This window comes from Amblyomma maculatum, chromosome 10, assembly GCF_055883805.1.
Source record: "Amblyomma maculatum isolate TAMU_Amacu chromosome 10, ASM5588380v1, whole genome shotgun sequence".
In the NCBI taxonomy this organism is placed as follows: domain Eukaryota; kingdom Metazoa; phylum Arthropoda; class Arachnida; order Ixodida; family Ixodidae; genus Amblyomma; species Amblyomma maculatum.
In genome coordinates, this window is record NC_139353.1 from 120,343,918 (window position 1) to 120,349,917 (window position 6,000).

The following is a 6,000-nucleotide window of genomic DNA, read 5'->3' on the forward strand; positions in this document are numbered from 1 at the left end:
TCTAGTGGACGCAGTCTTCTCTGCCAATATAATGTACAGTATAATGCATTGGCTGCCATAAATTGCTTCCATGGTTTTTTTTTTTTAAGTGGGGTCTAACTAGGTAGAAAAGCAAAATCCCAGACAGGGTCCGGCAATTCAAGACACCAGACAAATAAAGCACTTTTGCCTGCCGCCACTGTTCAGCCAATTTGAATGTTTTATATTTTCACCCCAAAAATGCCACCCGCGAAGAAGACTACCCTGGCGTTCGGAAAACGAAAGCACGGTTCGCTCTTCCACGGAGAGAGGAAAGGGCAGCGGCGGATGCAGTTGTGCTGGTACGATTGCATTGTTCTGCTATGGTTTGTATAGCCTATACAGCGGTTAAAGAGTTGCTTTTTGTTTATATATGCTTGCATCATTTAAAAATAGCTTTTTCACATCAAGCAAGAAATATACGCCACGTGGCCCTTCTTTAACTTGAAATTTCATGATGAAGGAGGCTGTCAGTTCGTTTTGAACATTTATCTTCCTTCAAAGTGAAAGTTTGACATTTTCGGCGATCATTGGGGGAAAAAAAAAAGGAGACCAGCACTCATGTCCTAATAATATTTTCGTTGCACGAGCTCTGAAACACGGAAGCGAGACCGTGCAGTCCTCTACTGCGAGTATATCCCCCCCCACCTCGTTCCTTCGCACAGTTTTCTATTTGTACTCTCTGTCACCCCCCCCCCCCTCCTTTCTTTTTTTTTCTTTCAAACAACGGCTAGGGTGCATTTTTGCTCCCACCCGATGCAAAGGGGACAGCCACATCATCATCATCATCGCAGGATACCAGAATACTATACTGATACTATACCAGAATGGTGGTATAGTTAACTGATCTAAAACTGTAATTAAGACATAGGGGGGGGGGGGAAACGAGCATGATAGCAACTGCTACCAATATCTTGGACGGAGCTCCGCCTGGTTGGGTACTTGAAGCAAAAGAGAAACGCTTATGACCAACCAAATTATTTATAACACCACGTTTCGGGACAAACTAGTTGCCTTCCTCAGGGGCGACTAAAGTTTGAGGCCCGCAGTAGCTGGCAGCGGCCTGCGCTTCCCCTTTCTAAACACGTGACGAAGTTCAGTTGTGTACGCGGAGGGTAATGTCCCGGGTTTCCTGTTCACTGCTGCAGCTGTCAGCCGGATGAATCAGGATTCGACCTGATGTCTTTTGAAAGGGTTGGTCTCCACATCAAGTACGCTCACCTCCTCAAAGGCGATTTTGTGGTCGGCACATTCACAGTGCTCGGCGAGGGGGTTGATTTCCGAGTTTCATTGCCGGATGTCATTTTTGTGCTGTAAAATCCGCCCACGGAGATCGTTTCGCCGAAATACGAGGCCGGGCACTCGGAGCACGGCATTTTGTAAGCAACGCCTGGTTGTTTTTCTCTGGGAATACGGTTTTTTTGTAGCGGTAGAAAACGGCCGACTGTTGAGGCAGGTTTGTGCGACACACTGACGTGTTTGCGTAGGATGCGTGCAAGCGCCTCACTGGCGCCCGCCACAACGTTAATAGAACTAAGATCAGTTGCCAAACTGAGAGCTGTTTCGCGGCGCCGCCACCGCTGGCTGCTTTGAGTGGCGCTGCAGTTCTACCAGGCTCTCGTCGGCCCGAACGTGGGTTGAACACGTGCAGTGCGGGCAGCATGAGTACAGTGCGTTCCCGACTCGGCTGCTGCAGTGATCGTTTTTTATGCTACCTGTGCTAGCATGCAGAGTTGAAGGGGCTGCAGTAACCATGCCGACGTGCTGCGTGCTGGGCTGTGCGAGCGGTTACAAGAGCGACAACACAGCGAGGCGTTTTTTCTCGGCTCCCCATGGCGCGGATCTCCGTGCGGCATGGGACCGCGCGATTCCGCGTGTTGACAGGAAACTTTCTGACAAATCACGTGTGTGCGATTTTCATTTCTACGATGAAGACATACTGAAGACGTACAGTCATATCATTAATGGCAAGGAAGTAAAAATCGATAGGGGCAAATGGAACCTCGCTGAAGGATGTGTACCGAAGGTTTTCCCTAACTGAAAAGCGCTCATTTGTCCCTGGAGTGCTCAAGCACCCTTCAAGCTCCCTGACTGAACTGGTGACTGGCATCAAGTCAATGGTCGAGCGACAAACAGACGAAAAAGTTTTTGGAAATCTGTTCTGGTTGATTGTTGACCTGCTTTTGAGCAGGAAGCTACCCCGAATAGGTTGTAGCCTGCAGGGTGAAGTTTTATTTGGTAATGCGGATGCATTTTTACACACGATTCCTATCCGAGAGGAGCAATGTGAGTAGTCAGGTTAAAAATGCAAGGAAGAAGTCTCGCCTGCTGTAATTTGTGCATTCAGTAAAGTGTGAAAACGTGCTGTGAATAAAATGTAAAATTACATTTACTTGTGTGTCTATCTGTAGCCCACTGCGTGAAAGGTCGCAAAAAAAAACTACTTGCGACGCGGGCGCAGGCCAGTAACGATAAACCCACAGTTGGGAATCCCAAAAAGACTAAATTTTATTGTCTCAACAAAGGAGTAGTGGAAAGTGCAGATATCATCATGCGCACATCTTACAAGACAGCCCTGCACCTACCAATGAACACCTCTAACGCAAAACTACTAGCTCTTGGCGTTCACAACACCTTCGAAGAGATCAAAGAAGCCCAACTGGTCACGCAGATAGCCAGGCTCCAGCAAACTACTACGGGGCGCTCGCTTCTTAGGCGACTGGGGCTAGGTGCAACTGCGGAAATCGAGAATCGTACTGCGAGCATACCCTTACGGAAATGCCATATCTGAACTTATAAAAAAAATCCAGGTCAGGTATATCAGGAATTGGGCAGATATGGTATATTAGGACAGATCTAGGCCAGATAAGGCAAATCTGCCCAATTCCTGATTTTGAGTACCAGATAAGGCATATCTGGTTGTATATGGCTGATCTGCCCAATTCCTGATTTCGAGTACCAGATAAGGCATATCTGGTAAGATATGCCTTATCTACCCAATTCCTGATTTAAAGATCTAGCCCGCATGGCATGTAGGTTTTGAACTATAGATCTATATATCTGCATATCAACATAACACTTTATTACAACACACACAATACAATTTCAGCATTCCAGCTAAACGCACGCTAAATCAAGTTTGCCAAGGGAGACCTGAATTTCCCATTTTATTTCAAACCTTACAGGAAAATAGCTTTGAAACCACAGGTTTTCTTTTTTCCCTGCCTATATGGAATCGCTCAAAGACGGGCCTGAATTACGTGTGCATACCGAGAGTCAAAGACATGCTCATCCGTTAGTAAATATTGAGATTCTACTGATTTAGGCGCGATACTATGACAAACTAATGGAATATCTGAACAGAATAATGTCTACACGAGAAGCTAAAGTGAAACACATTAACCTATTAAATTAGATATTACATTTTTATTCTACTCTTTTACACACAGAGCTTTAACCAGTAAATGCTTTTAGTTTGAGCTGGTTTACTTGCGAAGCTAAATAAAATAAACGGCTAATAATCGAACTAGACAACTGAAAGGAAATTTAAATGTTTGTCGATACCCGGAAAAGGTACCGCTAAACCGCAGGGCGATAAAACACACTGCTGGGACTGCTGATAATACCTAAACCTTAGCAAAGTATATATAGGCTGTCAGGAAGTACCGGTGTTACCTTAAGCAGAGACTGCAGTGCAAAATGAGCGAACGCGCCTAACTCGTGGTTGCTTTTGAAATTAAGAGAGAGAAAAAAAAGAAAAAAGCATGTCCGATGGCATTTGTCATGACAGCAGCAGCTCTGCCGCTAAACCAAATCAAGCATGAAGCTACATAGGTAGTGCAAATAATAATATTATTAAACAACGAAGGACCCTATCCACCCACTGAAATTTGTTAAAATTGCTGGAGCGAAAGACAAATTAGCAACGAAATGTACGGAAAAATATCACATACTGGCAATTACCATCCAATTTACTGATTGGAAAATTTTTCCATCAAAATAATAAAGCGAACTATATCCTGAGGCTGACAAGTGCTAGTTCCCGACAAGAAGTCTCACGCTCACGGTTTTGGTGATTGGGCGTGAAGATGAGGCGGCACGATGAGGGTGCGATCCGACGCAATGGTGAAGATTTGGCCGGGCCACCCAGAGCAGAAGCCTCGAAAAGCTCAATCGACCATCAGGTTCGCTGCCAAGGCTGGGGAGGCAGCTTCCACCCGCCGTGGGACACAGTAATTTCCTCTGTGCCGACAGTCAGACTAAAGCTCTTGTAGGTTTGCTGTCGCATTTTTGGTACATGCACACCGCTAATAGGGAACAGGCGCTGGCACACACACACACCAGCATACACAACATGCAGCACGCCCGCCAGCCGCACCGAACTCCGATGTCTGCCACCGCGAAAGGAACGAGACAAGTGCTTAGGCGCACGGAGTTGAAAGGGAGAGGGGAAAGAAGCAAGCACACACAAAACGGAGAGCTCACGGCCTACGCGGTATAGAGCGTGGCAGCGAGGAGGAGAGATGAAATGCGAGCCAGCGACGCAGCCGCCGCTGTTTAAGAGGGAAGAGGGGAGCGCGGGAGAGGAGGAGTCACTGTCTAGCCAGTGCGGCCCTCCACGCAGCCACCGCCAGCTGTCTCTGAGGATGAGTCACCGTCTAGACAGCTCGGAGGGGGCCGTATGCTGAACTGCCATCATTTCCTTGATATTTTGAATCGCTCAACTTAACCGACCATGCGTTTGTGCACCGGACTGGCGCCGCATTTTAGATGAAAACGCGAGTTAGTAGACGGAAAGAGGAGCATGTAGCCATAACCCAGAGCTCTCCTGCATTAAGGAACACATGGCGTAATAATTACAGTGCAGCGAAATCTGCATATTTGAAATATTAGGAGTAGTAGCTATTTTCTAAATTGGATACAATTAACACTAAGCATGCAGGCCATGTTGAGTGTAGAAAAATTGAAGGTCGACCACATGATGCGAATATTGAATATTTGCAGAAGGTAGACGAAAGCCATATATTGCTAATATACAATCACTATGGCGCCTACATAATTAAGGCCCCGATGAGGTTATATAAAGTCCTGTTGATGCCAGGCATATGGCCCTGATCTGTCTATATAAGGTCATGACGATGCCATATATGCCCTTTATCAGGCCACATAAGGTCGCGAGGATACCATATATGCCCCTGATCAAGCAATATAAGGTCCCGTTACCCGTTCAGATATGAATTATATGTTGCATCATATGGCCAAATCTGAGCCATATAAGGGCAGCATATTGCGCATATATGACCTTATCTGGCCCAGATAAGGTCTTATTTGCTGCCTTATATATTTGTATCTGGCAGCATATGTTCCATATCTGAAGCAGATATGGGATTTCCGTAACATACCGGACGCAATTCGCCAGACGCTAAAGGTTAGCTCCCTTCCCCGGAACATGGACCCCAATTTGCATGTGGCCCGTAGAGCAGCCCGGGCGAAGTATGTACAACTAAATTTAGCTACAAGATCCACAACGGTATACACGGACGCGGCTCCGTATACAGGAAGCTCCCATAATAGCGCAGTGGCGGTAGCTATTGATTCCAACCTAAAGGAACTAGCTAGCGCCTCAGTCAGGGAATGCACGGTAAAGCGAAGGGGAGGAGCTGGCCGTTTCTCTTGCGGTGGTAGCCGGGTATCGAAGCAACACGTCCCTTACCATTCTCACAGGTTCCAGGGAAGCGTGCCGTAACTACATGAACGGCCGTATAGGTCGCGCCGCGCTCAGGCTCCTCCAGAGCGCGACCCCATCAAAGTCAAACACAACATCTACTGGGTGCCAGGACACACCGACATAGCGGGAAACGAACGCGCCGATCAGGTAGCTCGAGGGTACACGAGCCGAGCTTCCTCCCAGTCGGACGATCTACCCGAGCGAGTCGGCACTACGTACTCAGATATTCTGAATTACTATAAGGGGGTACGGAT